Raw genomic sequence first — 15,435 nt, forward strand, 5'->3', positions numbered from 1 at the left:
CATTTAAAACTGTTGTGAAGAAGTCTTTGTTCTTGGTTTTGCCTGTTTGCATTGGGTGAAATTTGGAGCACAGTTAGCCTCTGTGTGGTGGTGTTTTTTGCTGACTCTCTGCTGTGGTAGCGTGTGTGATGTACAGGTGTTTATATTATAATATCTGAAGTGCAGTGCTGTGGGCAGCCATTTCGTCTTTGTAAAAGGTTCATACTGTCTTGTTAGGTTAAGTCTATTCCAGTTTTGTTCTTTTAGTAATACAGAAGGTTTAGTTTACCTGCTTCACTAGTTTCAATCACTTCCTGTGATCTTCCTCTGGAAGGAGGGAGATGAAGATCACAGGAAGCGATCGAAACTAGTGAAGGAGGTAAACTAAACCTTCTGTGTTACTAAAGGAACAAAACTGTAATAGGCAGCCATTTTGTGTCTGCAGGACAGTTGCTCAGGCGGTTTTATTGCAATGTGAATATACATGGGTAACACTTTATTTTACATTACCCTTGATTACTTTGTACCTGCCACATTTAGTACAATGTAATGTTCTATGTAACCATAACACGTGGTTACAGAGCAGATTACACTGTACTAAATATGGCAGGTACAATGTATCAGTGGTAGTGTAAAATAAAGTGTTACCTATAAATGTACTGTTATAGTGATTCATGTCAACATTACTGTAGTGTTCTGGTACTGGTTCAGACCTGATGTAGGGTTTGTACTTGTGAGAGGAGGGACGATGTTCTGTGTGTTTAAGGACAGCTGCCATTTTGTGTCAGATATGATGCTGCTAATGTGTTTGCATTAGACTTGTTGGCTCGACTGTGACACTTCACAAATAAATCATCATTTAAAACTATTTTGTTCTAGTAGCTTAACTGTTTGTGGGGAACAAGTCTTGTTGGTGTAGCCTGTAGTGTTGTGTGAAAATGTCCAGTTTTGATACAGTTGGCACCTATTTGTTTGCTGTTGTGAGATTGCTTGTGATGAACAGGAGTACATATTCTCTGAAGTGCCGTGCTCTGGGTGGTCATTGTGTGTATTGCAGGTCATTCTGTTTTGTTGTGTGATGTTTGGATAGATGCTGTGACAGTGTGTGTTAAGAACAGGAGTGTTGGCATGGCTGAAGGTTCAGCCTCAGTATGGTGCTCGTTCAGACCTGATGTAGTGTGTATCGTTGTGACAGCACGTCTGTGTGATAGAGAGCGGCCATTTTGTCTCTGATGTTTTGGATCATGATTTCTCATCTTTTATGTTGAACAGTTTCATTGTGTCGTGTATTCATGTTTGTTTTGGTGCAGACTTGGTTTGGTTCTGTGTCTTGTTGATTTGATTTATTTGTTTTCATTTCAAGCTAACTTGATAGATTCCTCTAAGAATTTAATCTAAATGAGTTCTGTTCCTGGTGGAACTGTTTACATGTTTTGTGTAGAGTTTGTAGATATCTGGTCCAAGCTTGGTGCGGATGTTTTTTCAGTTTAAGGTTTGTTTCCCGTTCTGTTTGTTATTGTCCCTGTGTCTTACTTAAAGCAGTACTAAGTAAGTCGTAGTCCCTGTGCGGGTAATAGAAGTGTTTATGGGATGATTGGAGGGTCTTTCATCTCCCCCTGGTGTCTCTGGACAGAAAACCATGTTTGCAACTTGACTGCCACCGGTGCGGAGAAAGCAATACACACTAATAAAATCACGAAGAAGAAGCTAACATGCTAACGGGCAAAGCTAACTGCGGGCTAACGTCACTTTAAACAATATTTACAGCAAAGTTTGAGTGAAAAAAAATATTTCCATTGTATAATTGGATGCACTGTAACCCTCTCTCCCTTCGCCTTTCCTGTTGGCGTAGTATTTACTCTCCAAGACAATTAATCAGTAAAAAAATCGTAACTTTCTACTACACCTGCAGTTGCGCTTATGGCCTCTAGGGGGAAGAGTTACTTAGTACTGCTTTAAAGCTGCATTATGTAACTTTTATGTGGAAAGAGTTGATATTTGTAGATATTTGACCTTGTATTTGACAGTGGCTCTGTTTTCTTGTGTCATGTGAACTTTACTGTAGTGCTGTAGTACGCAGGTTCTGGTTCAGACCTGATGTCGTGTTCTGGTACATGTGATAGCGTGTCATGTAAGAGGATGTAATGTTTGGTTCTTTCTCTTTGTTAATGTCCTTGTGTCTTACTTAAAAGTGCATTGTTCATATTTTAGATTTAATCTAAATGAGTTCTGTTCTTGGGAGGACTCTGTTTACATGGTTTGTTTGTAGTTTGTGGAGTTCTGGTCCAAGCTTAGTGCGGATTTTGTTTCAGTGTAAGGTTTGTTAATGTCCTTGTGTCTTAAAGCTGCATTATGTAACTTTCATGTGGAAAAAGAGTTTATATTTGTGTGTATTTGACCTTGACCCTGAAGTGCAGTGCTCTGGGTGGCCGTTGTGTGTATTGCAGGTCATTCTGTTTTATTGTGTGATGTTTGGATAGATGCTGTGAGAGCGTGTGTTAAGAACAGGAGCGTTGGCATGGCTGAAGGTTCAGCCTCAGTATGGTGCTCATTCAGACCTGATGTAGTGTTTATTGTTGTGACAGCACATCTGTGTGATAGAGAGCGGCCATTTTGTCTCAGATGTTTTGGTTCATGATTTCTCATCTTTCATGTTGTGGAACAGTTTCATTGTGTCGTGTATTCATGTTTGTTTTGGTGCAGACTTGGTTTGGTTCTGTGTCTTGTTGATTTGATTTATTTGTTTTCATTTTAAGCTAATTTTAACTTGATAGATGCCTCTAAGATTTAATCTAAATGAGTTCTGTTCCTGGTGGAACTGTCTACATGTTTTGTATAGAGTTTGCATTCTGGTCCAAGCTTGGTGCGGATGTTTCAGTTTAAGGTTTGTTTCTCGTTCTGTTTGTTAATGTCCTTGTGTCTCACTTAAAGCTGCATTATGCAACTTTTATGTGGAGAAAATAGTTGATATTTGTGGGTATTTGACCTTGTGTTTGACAGCGGCTGTTTTCTTGATTCATGTGAACTTTACTGTAGTGTTCTGGCCTGGCTTAGGGTTCAGCCTCAGAGTGGTACTGTTTCAGACCTGATGCGGGGTTTGTATTTGTGACATGTCTGTGGTAGGAGGAGGAGCTGCCCTGTGTTTAAAGGGACTGTAAGGAGTTTAAAAATGTTAAAATTAAGTATTTTCCTCCCCCTACATGTTCCAGCCATGTCCTAATGTGTAGAATGAGCTCAGACCTGTTCACCACAACTTCCTCTAAAATCCTGTACGGTCACTCAAAAATGTGTCACTTCGGCCCGAATTGCCGTCATGCACGAGCTTAATATAGAAGGTGCAGTTACACATATGGCCTGAGGCGGCAGTAGTGAGTATAAAATGGCAAAAAGGAAATCACTAAATTAAAATGTTGTTTGTGGGCCAAACTCATTCCTAACTTTCGGAACATATTTGTAGCATCCAAAATTGTCAGTTTAAAGGCAATATATTAGACCTGTTGGTTCTTTCTGGTTGTGGAGCAGCGTCATGTTTAATGTAGTGATGATAACACTGTTGGTGCAGACTTGGTGTGGCTCTGTGTCTTGTGTACGTCTTTTTTGTTTATTGCCTTATACCTGATGGGTCCCACTAATGATGAATTCTACAGTTCAGATGAATTCTACAGTTTAGATCATTTGACTGTTTTGAGTTAATAGTTTTTAGTTGCTTATGTTATGTGGAATGTTTTGATGAAACGGGCCGTAAATGACTGTCTTCTTGGTACAACTGAGATAGTGGCTTAGTACTGCTTGGGATAAGGTCTTTCTTTTGTTACTCTTTGGTGAAAATTTGGGAAGTGGAGCGTTTTCTGTTGTCAGATTTGGAAATGTATTGTCTGTGTCTGGCAGGTTGACTAAATCTCACTTTAGGCTATATTTGGTGTTAAACTAGATACATCTAGGATCATGTGGTTTTGGTTTTGCTGGTTCTGGCTTGGTCCATGTCTGGTCCTGTCTGTGAGGACACTGAGGACAGAAGTTGTTTCACATTAAACCTGAATTAAATCTTTAGCTGTTGACAGTGTGGACTGAGTCATACCAGTCCATGCTGTGGTCGTCTCTGCCTCAGTCCATTGATGCCAGAATGAGGTCAGTACCTTCTACAGCACCATCACAAGACTGAGGCTAGGATGATATGAAGTGTTGTTTCTCTATGCGTCTGACTTTAGTTTAAGACATGGCTACTTCGGTTTGATTGTTTGACCATTGCTTTGTTTACTCATTCCACTTTTGTATTTCAGATGCCGCGCGGCAAGGGGTCCAGGCGATCCCTTGCGGCCAAGAGGAGGAGGGAGAAGCAGCTCGCGGGGCAGTGCGCTGTTCCTGAGGAGGAGCTCGCGGGGCAGTCTTCTGTTCCCGTCGAGCTGCTCCCGGGGCAGTGCGCTGTACCTGACGAGCTGCTTGCGGGGCAGTCTGCTCTTCCCGAGGAGGAGCTCGCGGGGCAGTCCCCTGTTCCCGTCGAGCGGCTCCTGGGGGAGTCGTCTGGTCCCGTCGAGCTGCTCCCGGGGCAGTCGGCTGTTCACGAGGAGGAGCTCGCGGGGCAGTCCGCTGTTCCCGTCGAGCTGCTCCCGGGGCAGTCGGCTGTTCCTGAGGAGGAGCTCGATCCCTCTCCTCTTTGGCCCCCCGTCGAGGAACGTAAGTGGATTTCAGAATACTTCCACCTCCTTTTTAATTCTGTTTGATATTACAATGATTTCTCTTGTCTTTGAAGCCCGTGGACCCGGCTACCGACACCGTCCCCAGGTTTGGCCCACTGGAGTGTCCGGGAAGCAGCACCGGCTGGTGCTCCCGCAGGAGTCTCCCGACAAGAAGGCAAGTTCACGAGTTTGAGAAGGAAATAAATGTGTGACTTTTGATGTGCTGACAATCACTAAATACAGATTGTTTCTTTTTTGGTCTTAGTTCATTCTGCTTGTCGGGAACTCCCATCTGCGAGCCATCGTGGACCAGCACGTGCCGATGCAGGAGGGGCACTATTCCTTCGGCTTCAGCGCGACGCCTGGTGGTGGACCCTCGCACATCCACAGGGAGCTGGCTGGGACCACCCTGCCCCGAGGTGGGTACAGTTGTACTAGCAACATTTTTGACTTTAAAAAAAAAAAAAAAAAAAAAATTTTTTTTTTTTTTTTTTTTTGACTTTGTCTCATATTGTTCAGCACGTTTGACCTCTGACCCTTCTCTTGTTGTCAGAGCCAGCTCTTGTCGTTCTGATGGCACCCTGCAACGGACTGACGACGTGCCGGACGTTGGACCAGGCTGCGAGGGAGTTCGGCCAGCTCCTGGCCTACGTCTGTGGACGCTGGCCCAAGGTGTGTACTTCACTTCTATGAGGTCTGAAAGTACTTCATTATTGTATTTAACATGTCTAAATTGTAATTTTGTGTTTGTAGGTGTGTGTCGTGGATTTTCCACCTCGGCTTAGCGCTGGGGTGGAGATTCAGACCCTCCTTCGGCAGGCGTACCACCGCATCGCTGTTGGCATGGGTATGTATAAAAAATGCAACTGTCATCACTATTTTCCTTAGAGTGGCGCATACCTTAACATGTTCTTTTTGTTGCTAACATCTGTTTTAGGGATCCGCTACTTCCGTGTAGCACACAAGTTTCCCCGGAGCGAAGGGCATCTGTGGGCCAGGGATGGTGTAAGTACAGTCTCTCTCTTTAAAGTTGACCATTTTAATGACTGTTGTTTTATTTAACGTGGGTGAATGATGTGTTTCAGACTCACCTGAGCGACGACTTTGGCATGCCCATCCTCGTCCAGCTGCTGTGGCAGGCGTGCTACATGCAGCTGGAGCTGGATGACGCTGCCGCTGTTGCGCCGGTGTCTCCTCCCCCGCCCCGCCCGGTCACCAGGAGGGTTTCCCCAAGAGTGGAGGTGCCCGAGCCGCTGCCCGTGCCACCTCCACCCCCTCCTGAGTGGACCGAGGTTCGACGGGGCAGCAAGGTGAGAAACTGTTCCTGTTTTGTTAAAGCATTGTTAACTGAAGTTGCATTTTACTGACTGCTTTGTGTTTATCTCTGTCACTCAGCCTGGGGTCTCCCCCGTGAGCCCCAAGGGACTGCTGCAGGCGCAGGAGGTTAGTGTTCTACTCTATAAAGCTATGGTTAGATTGTGAGTGCTGTAACTAAACTGTCTGTTTCCTTTGTTTTGAGGTGGAGACAGTGTTCTCCTTTCCCCTGTCGCCTTGCCTCTTCAGCCCTGCCATGCTGGTGGAGATGGAGCGGTTCTCTCCATCTCACGGCGGCTGTGGCCAGGGCATCGGCTCCTTTCCTTCGGGAAAGAAGGTAAGTATCAGATCTTGTGTGAAATGTTGTTGTTTAATCATGATTTCTGAGCTGGTGAAATAACACGTCTTTTTTTTTTGCAGACGTCTCGGACGAGGCGTCGCAAGCGTGCCGCCCCAAAGAGACGCCGGCCCACGCGGCAGGTAGGTGTTTTTAAGGCTGTGCTCTTTATACATTCTAAAGAAGTTAATGCATATTTGTTATTTTGTTTATTGTAGGCGCGGGCAGCACAAGAGGTTGTGGCGGTGAGACCCGGCTCATCTGCCAGCTCTGTGTCTACTATGGAGGAGTGCCAGGTCAGTGTCGTTTAAAGTGGCTGAATAAGTTTATACATTGTAACTTCTTTGATTATTAACAAATGTTGTCCTCTAGGTGGCGGCAGCTGTCGTGGAGGTGACACCAGGAACGTCACCTACCAGCGTGGTCATCCTGGACGGCTTCCTGGAGGAGGAGGTGTGTGTACTTTTTATTAATTGACATTCTATGATCTGTCATGAAGTAGTATCTAACACGTTATTCTTTTTGCAGCTGCAGTTCGTGGATGTGGGGGTGATTCCAGGAGCATCACTCACCAGTTCCCCCGACGCCCCAGTGGTCTTCGTGGACCAGGTGAGATGATGATTTTTATGTATCATTTTCAAAAGCAGCTACACTGAACAGAGTGAGATCCGCTTTACTTTGAGAGATGTCTAATGGTTATGTGTTTTCTTTGTGACTTGTAGATGAAGAGGACCAGCCCCCTTTCAGCCAGTCAGCCTTCTCCACGCCGCAGCATTCCACCAGCTGTCCACGGGGAGAGCGCTTCTGACGCCAGGGACCCAGATAAGTCTTGCATTTGTTGTGCACAGTCTGACATAGATGTTAGTGATAGTGAAAGCCTTATCACGTTTGGTAGTAGCGATGTAGAGATGGAGGTTGATAGTCCTGTAGCTTGTGCTGATATAGTTATGGAGGATAGCGTTCCTGTTGGTATTCCGAGTTGCGTTAGGGGTAGTTTTCATCAGGCTGATGACAGGTTCCCGTATGGAGGGGCTCAGTGTGCAGCCATAGCTCTGGTGGCATTAGCTAGGCACACTGTGTCCAGTGTGTTTACATGGCAGCAAAAGGATTTAGACAGGACTTTAGTGATTGGTGATGCTGTTTACACAGAGCTTAGGGATAACGACCTGACTCATGGGCACGAGCTCTTACTAGCTTCTGACTTGCCCAAAGAGTCAGTTATTGATGGTCAACCGTTTGAGTTTGAGTTCAGTCAGCCGGTCGCTGGGGCTGCAAATGTACTAGAGAGTGAGCTTATTGTGTCCGGTACCTGTGTGACCTTAGATGGTGGTTTAGGGGAGATGTTGGCACACTATGATGCATGTCTACTGACGATGTGTGGCAACACTTGTGCAGTCATTAAAGACAGTGGTAGGTACGCGGTGGTGGACTCACACAGTCGTAGTGCGACTGGGATGGTTGACCCTGATGGTAAAAGCGTTGTACTTTACTTTAGCAGCCTGGATGATTTATATGCTCATTTTTGCGCGTTAGCTGACTGTTATGAAGTTGAATATAAGTTGTTTGAGATTACAGGCGTTGTTGTTGTGGTTGTTGGTTTGAAGTGTGAAGCGTCAGAGGTCATTTTGCCTCAGACGCCTGACACTTCTGACCAAAGGCCAAAGCGTAAAAGGTCAGTTAAAGCTAAGTCGTCTGTTCCCAAACGCACACTCACAAGTAAGAGGGTGAAACGTGAACGTGAATGTGATGATTTGGATGTTGTGTGTGCTGATATAGTTATGGAGGATAGTGTTCCAGTTGATAGTCCTGTTGTAGCGTGTGCTGATATAGTTATGGAGGATAGTGTTCCCGTTGATATTCCGAGTTGTGTTAGGGGCAGTTTTCATCAGGCTGATAGCAGGTTCCCGTATGGAGGGGTGCAGTGTGCAGCCATAGCTCTGGTGGCATTAGCTAGGCACACTGTGTCCAGTGTGTTTACATGGCAGCAAAAGGATTTAGACAGGACTTTAGAGATTGGTGATGCTATTTACACAGAGCTTAGGGGTAACGACCTGACTAATTGGAATGATAACTTACTACCTTCTGACTTGCCCAAAGAGTCAGTTATTGATGGTCAACCGTTTGAGTTTGAGTTCAGCCGGCCGGTCGCTGGGGCTGCAAATGTAGTGGAGCATGAGTTTATTGTTTCTGGTTCTTGGGTCACCTTAGATGGTGGTTTAGGGGAGATGTTGGCACACTATGATGCATGTCTACTGACGATGTGTGGCAACACTTGTGCAGTCATTAAAGACAGCGGTAGATACGCGGTGGTGGACTCACACAGTCGTAGTGCGACTGGGATGGTTGACCCTGATGGTAAGAGTGTTGTTGTTTACTTTAGCAGCCTGGATGAAGTGTATGCTCATTTTTGCGCATTAGCTGAGTGTTATGGACTTGACTATAAGTTGTTTGAGATCACGGGTGTTGTTGTCGTGGTTGTTGGTCTGAAGTGTGACGCGTCTGTGGTCATTTCCCCTCCGAAGCTTGACACTTCTGACCAAAAGCCGAAGCGTAAAAGCTCAGTTAAAGTAACGTTGTCTGTTCCCAAACACACACACACACCTAAAAAGACCAAACATGATCGTGAATGTGATGTTGATTGGGATGTTGTTTGTACCGGTGCCACAGATGATGCTCTTGATTTTGTTCCTCTTCAGGAGAATGTTTGTAGGGCACTGTGTAAGAACCTTAACATTGACTATGAGAGACTCGCTGTAGCAGAACCAGAAACAACAGATCCTTTGAGATCGTTAAAGTTAGATGTGCCGTGTACAAATGACAAAATTGTTGCCGACGGTAACTGTTTCTTTCGCTCGATCTCGCAGGCTGTTAGTGGCACACAGAAACATCATAGGAAACTTAGACTTGCGGTCGTTAAACATCTTAAAAGTAATGCATCAAAATACAATAGTCTTTTGCGCGATGGCTGCTCTTCTGTGGCCCAGTATATTAACGATAGTAATATGCATAGAATTAACACGTGGGCCACTGAGATAGAGATCCAAGCAACAGCAGATCTTTTATGTGTAGATATATATACGTTTTTGAGTGGACGTTGGCTTAAATATGGTTGTACTACCAGGCCTTTGTCAACCAGCGGCATCTACCTCGAAAATATTAACAATATTCATTATGAAAATGTAACTTGCGTTAAAAACCCTGTGACCCATAGTTGTTACGGAAGCTGCCAAATTAATAGTTCTATTGTTATGGGTTACAACACTAGGTCTAGACAGGTAGATGCCCAATCAGTGGTTAGTCCAAACACTGAAACGAATGTACAACACAATAAATTATCCAAGTACATTCAAAACAAAAAGCATAAACATTTAAAAAACAAATATGCCACAATCAAAGATAGACTGCGTGAAACATTGAGAAGTAGATATAGGGAAAATGTAGATTTTAGAGAGGGAAAGAAGGCCGCGGAAAAACTTAAATATAGAGATGATGTAGATTATAGACAGGGAAAGAAGGCTGCAGACAAACTTAAATATAGAGACGATGTAGATTATAGACAGGTAAAGAAGGCTGCAGTCAATCTTAAATATAGAGACAATGTAGATTATAGAGAACAAAAAAAGGCTGCAAGCAGTGCTGCTGTCAATCTTAAATATAGAGAGAATGTATTTTATAAAGAGGAAAAGAAGGCTGCTGACAACCTTAAATATAGAGACGATGTTGATTATAGAGAGAAAAAGAAGGTGGTAATAAAGGCAGCAAATAAACTTAAATATAGTGATAATGCTAAGTACAGACAAAAGAAAAAGGCACTGACCATACATAAATACCACGAGGATGTAGACTATAGAAAAAAGCTCAAGGCATTTAGCATTAAAAAGTATGAAGAGAACTTAAAGCACAAACACGATGTCAGGACCGCCAGTAAACAGAAGTACAAAGATAGTCCCAAACATAGGCAGAAAGTAAAAACCTATAATAAAGTTAAATACCACAAAGATGATCAATACAAAGCTCAAACTCGTGTTGCTTACAGAAATCGTAAAAGGCAAATTAAACAACAATTGGCCGATAATTTTGATTTGGTTAAGGAACGCTTTTGGCGGGAAGTTGAACACGGTCCTGAACACATTTGTTGCGTGTGCTTTAAATTATTATTTATCAACCAGGTCTTACCTTGTAGAAAGGATGATTTTATGGCTGATCCTAAATGTGCTGCTGTTGCTGAGGCCTGTATCTCAGATGCCTATTTACATACGTGCAGTAAGAGTTGTCCGTCACCGTGTCCGCTGTCTGATTGTAGAGGGAGTTTGTGGATCTGCTACACTTGTAACTCTAAGCTCAAAAAGGGTCAAATGCCGGCTGAATGCTCAATAAACAATTTACAATTAGATGATATTCCTCCTGAACTCGCGTGTTTGAACACTGTCGAACAGCATTTAGTGGCGCTCAATATAGTGTTTATGCAGATGTACGCTCTGCCAAAAGGGGGTCAAGGGGGGACTCATGGTCCGGCCACATGTGTGCCATCCAATATTATTGATACCACTAAGCTGTTACCGCGTCGTAGCATGGACGGATGGTTATTACCTGTGAAATTAAAGCGTAAACTTACTTATAAAGGCCATTATGAATATCAATATGTCGACACGGGTCGGATAAAGAGCGCGATAGCATTTCTCAAAGCAAACAACCAGCATTATTTAGACATAGAGTTTGATGAAGAGTGGGTTAATGAGTTCATGAGGCAGGAAGAGGAAGCTATGGATACGGGAGCGACACCGATGGAACAGGGACAGGCGGCGCAGGGACTGGTGGCGCAGGGGCAGTCGGCGCAGGGGCAGGCGGGGCAGGGACAGGCATCTCAGGGACAGATGGGGGCTGCACAGGGACAGGAAGCGCAGGGGCAGGCGGCGCAGGGACGGGCGGCGCAGGCGGAGCAGGGACAGGCGGCGCAGGGACAGGCGGCGCAGGGACAGGCGGCGCATGCGGCGCAGGGACAGGCGGAGCAGGGACAGGCGGCGCAGGCGGAGCAGGAACAGGCGGCGCAGGCGGAGCAGGAACAGGCGGCACAGGCGGAGCAGGGACAGGCGGAACAGGTGGCTCAGGGACAGGCAGCGCAGGGGCAGATGGGGGCTGAACAGGCAAAGGGGCGTGCAGCGAAGGGGCGTGCAGCGAAGGGGCGTGCAGCGAAGGGGCGTGCAGCGAAGGGGCGTGCAGCGAAGGGGCGTGCAGCGAAGGGACAGGAGGGGCAGGGACAGGGGGGAGAGGGACAGGAAGCACAGGGACAGGCAGCACAGGGACAGGGGGGAGAGGGACAGGCAGCACAGGGAGAGGATGAAGATTTAGATGATGAGCATCTCCATGACCGTCAGCGTCACTGTATGTTCCAGGACACCTTCTTTATGCCTGCAGATATGGCTCAGGAGGCTCTTGACCACTACTTCCAGGGTGTACTGAATTTGGCTCCGGCGGAGGGGAACAGTCCAGTTAGTTTGCTCACTGATAAGGAAAATGAGGCAAAATGCTTCCCAAAAGAGTTCCCCTTTGGGCGTAATACGTTTCACACCCGTAGGCCTGTTCGTATTACTTTGTGCCGGTATTTCATTAACAGACTATTGCACGCGGACGGTCGTTTCGCGCGCAATCTTAAATTTCTGTTCATGGCTCTGTACATGTTGGAAGTAGAGCAGGTTGTATCGAAGGTCTCCATAGCTTTGCGAAAGGGACATGCGTGTCAGGGTTCGGGTAATACTGCTGCAGATGAGGAATCTTTGGAAAATTTATTACAGTTTGATAGTGGTTATCGTTTTTTAAAGCCTATTAGAGGCACGCCCCCATACTGGCAAGCCACACTCAAAGACTTAATCGCGATGGTGCGCCAGCTCGGTATTCCAACATGGTTCTGTTCATTTAGTTCGGCAGATATGCGTTGGCCAGAAGTCCTCGAGGCACTGTTAAAAATAGAAGGTAGTACCAGGAGCGTAGAGGACTTAAATTGGGCAGACAGATGTGATCTTTTGCGTCGCCACCCCACAACTGTCGCCCGTATGTTTGATCAGCGGTGGCATAGATTTCAAAATACCGTCCTGAAGTCCCCGGCTCACCCGATAGGCGAAATTATAGATTCCTTTTATCGTGTAGAGTTTCAGCAGCGCGGAAGCCCTCACGTACACTGTTTATATTGGATTAGAGATGCCCCCAAGCTAGGAGTTAATACAGACGAGGAGGTAATTGACTTTATTGATAAGTACATTAGTTGTGAATTACCCTCTGATCCAAAATTATTGGAAAAAGTTACTTCAGTGCAGCAGCATTCAAAGCGTCACTCAAAAACTTGTAAAAAGGGAAAAAAGAAGTGTCGCTTTAATTTCCCACGTCCTCCGTCCATGCGTACATTTATTAAAAAAGTAGACCCGGAACAGGAACCGATTATGCCTAAAGAGGAAGCTGTGGCGTTTATGACTGCACTTAAAGATGCTATTGTAGATGAGAATGTTCCCATTGATAGTGTGCAGTCATTGTTTGCAGCTGCCGGTTTAACACAGGACTCGTTTGAAATGGTGTACCAGGCTTTAGGCGGTCACACTCATGTAGTTTTAAAGCGGGGGATTAAGGAAGTCTGGATTAATAATTATAACGCAAAATTGTTGGATGCTTGGGATGCGAATATGGATATTCAGTTTGTTGTAGATGCGTGGGCTTGTATAGTTTATATAATTTCATATATTTCTAAGGCAGAGAGGGAGATGGGTTTGCTCTTGGGCGCTGCCCAAAAAGAAGCTTCCAAAGATAATGTTAGTGCAAAAGAGGCATTGAAAAAGTTAGGACGCGTTTATCTGCATAATCGTGATGTCTCTGCGCAGGAAGCTGTTTATCGCGTTACAAACATGCACCTTAAGGAATTCTCACGTAAAGTGGAATTCATTCCGACGGGGAACAACATTGTTAGATTGAGCAAACCCATCAGTCAGTTAGATGGTGATTCGGCTTCGGACGATATTTGGATGACCAACATTATAGATCGCTTTAAGAGTAGGCCAAACGATAGCACTTTTAATGATATGTGTATTGCTTCTTTTGTATCTGAATACCGTGTACTGAGTCAAACAGATACGTGTCAAAAGGCTATTCCTTTACTAAATTCTTTAGGTGCTGTTGCTAAACGGCAGAACACCAAGCCTGCAATTGTTAGGTATGCACGGTTTTCAGAGACAAAAGATTCAGAGTTATTCCATCTAAGCATCCTTCAATTATTTTTACCGTATCGCGATGAAGCCGACCTTAAGCCGGCTCCATACGAAACGTATAAGGACTTTTATGAAAATGGGGAAGTGCGCTATAGTGACGGGTCAGTGCATTCGGTGAAGGCGATTGTTGATGCGAATAGGTGTCGTTTTGAAGTGGAGGCTGAGGATCTCGATGAGATCCAAGAGGCAATGAACTCTGAAGAGCTTTTGGAAGAGGCATGGGCGGATCTCTGCCCAGAGCTGGAAGTTGAAAGGTTGGAGTCGAAGGAGGAGTTTAGGGAGATGTTGCAGGAGGTCCTCTCTGAGCATGAGCAAGAGCCCATCCCTGACTTAGCTGTAAGGAACGAGGACATTTGTCATTTGGAGAGGACAAATGTTATGAGTCGTCCAGAGGGTCTCGCACTTGTGCGAAGCCTGAATGAGCAACAGCTGTCCATTTTTTACAAAATACGGCAATGGTGCTTAGACAAGGTTGCCGGTAACAACCCTGAGCCATTGCATGTATTTATATCAGGTGGAGCTGGCACCGGGAAGAGTCACCTGATTAGGGCTATTCAGTACGAAGCGTCGCGGTTATTGGCTCCTATTTGTCATAGTCCCGATAACATTAGCGTTTTATTAACGGCTCCAACCGGGATAGCGGCGTATAACTTGGAGGCGGCGACAATCCATACAACGTTTTCTATCCCTGCGAATCCTCCAGCAAAGTATGGTAAGCTCGGAGAGGAAAAGTTAAGTACACTGCGCGCTAGATACATCGATGTTCAAATTGTCGTAATCGACGAAATATCGATGGTTGACAAAAGGGTGTTTCAGTGGATTGACGGTCGTTTGGGTCAAATTAAACAGACGGATGAGGAGATTAAATTTGGAAACGTTTGCGTTATTGCAGTTGGGGATTTTTATCAGTTAGCTCCTGTGGGGGGGGAGGTTCTGTATAAAGAAAATTTAGGCGTCGATTTTTTCAACGATTTGTTTAAAGTAGCGGAATTAAAAACTGTTGTTAGACAACAAGATAGTACTTTCGCGGACCTCTTAAACCGGTTAAGAGTGCGCACGAGAGGGACACCCATGCTCCAAAGCGACATAGATATATTGAAGCGTCGTGAAACAGGCGAAGAGCCCGACGTATTGCATATTTTCGCGAGGAGGGTTCATGTTGGGGAATATAACTTAAGAAAGCTTAGTAGCATTTGTTCAGAGGTGATGACCATAGAGGCGCGTGATTTTGGAATTGATAAGGGCTCCGGTAAAATTAAGGAACTCCATGGTCATCTGTGTTTCCATAAGTCCAAAAAAATGAAACCTAGTTTGGCGGAGGCACTGCATATCGGCGTCAATGCACGCGTTATGCTTTGTAAAAACATAGATCTTTCTGACGGTCTAGTAAATGGGGTATGTGGCATTGTAACCTATATAGTCGAAGATCCCCACAACAAGAAGTTTCCTTTAGCTATTTACGTGAAATTTGATGACGATAGAGTGGGCGCGAAGACAAGGAAACAGACCCGTACCCCTGCAGATCTGACTGGTTCCACTCGCATAGGACCAGCTGAAGAACAGGTGAATAAACGCACCGAGAGGCGTAGACAGTTTCCGCTTAAACTCGCGTGGGCCTGTACAGTACACAAAGTACAAGGGGTAACTGTAGATGAAGCTGTGGTGTCCCTGAAGAAAATATTTACCGCGGGTCAGGCGTATGTGGCCTTAAGTCGCGTCCGGAGTTTAGAGGGTCTTGTAATTCAAGACTTTTCGGAAAAGGCCATTTACTGCAAGGACAACATTAGAGCCGCGTTAGAGAACCTGCCTCCCTTCGTGGTCGACAGTTTGCCCTGGCACAGACAAGAGGCACATGTTTTGACAGTATTTTTTATGAATG

The 15,435-nt window shown here is 45.2% G+C and overlaps 1 protein-coding gene across 1 annotated transcript in view; it reads right to left on the reverse strand.

Moving 5' to 3' along the window:
* Window positions 1-15,435, reverse strand: part of igsf11 (immunoglobulin superfamily member 11) — a 242,573-nt gene that overhangs the window by 38,380 nt on the left and 188,758 nt on the right. The gene's annotated exons all lie outside the window — the stretch shown is intronic.

The sequence above is a fragment of the Gobius niger genome (assembly GCF_951799975.1).
Source record: "Gobius niger genome assembly, chromosome: 1".
NCBI lineage: Eukaryota > Metazoa > Chordata > Actinopteri > Gobiiformes > Gobiidae > Gobius > Gobius niger.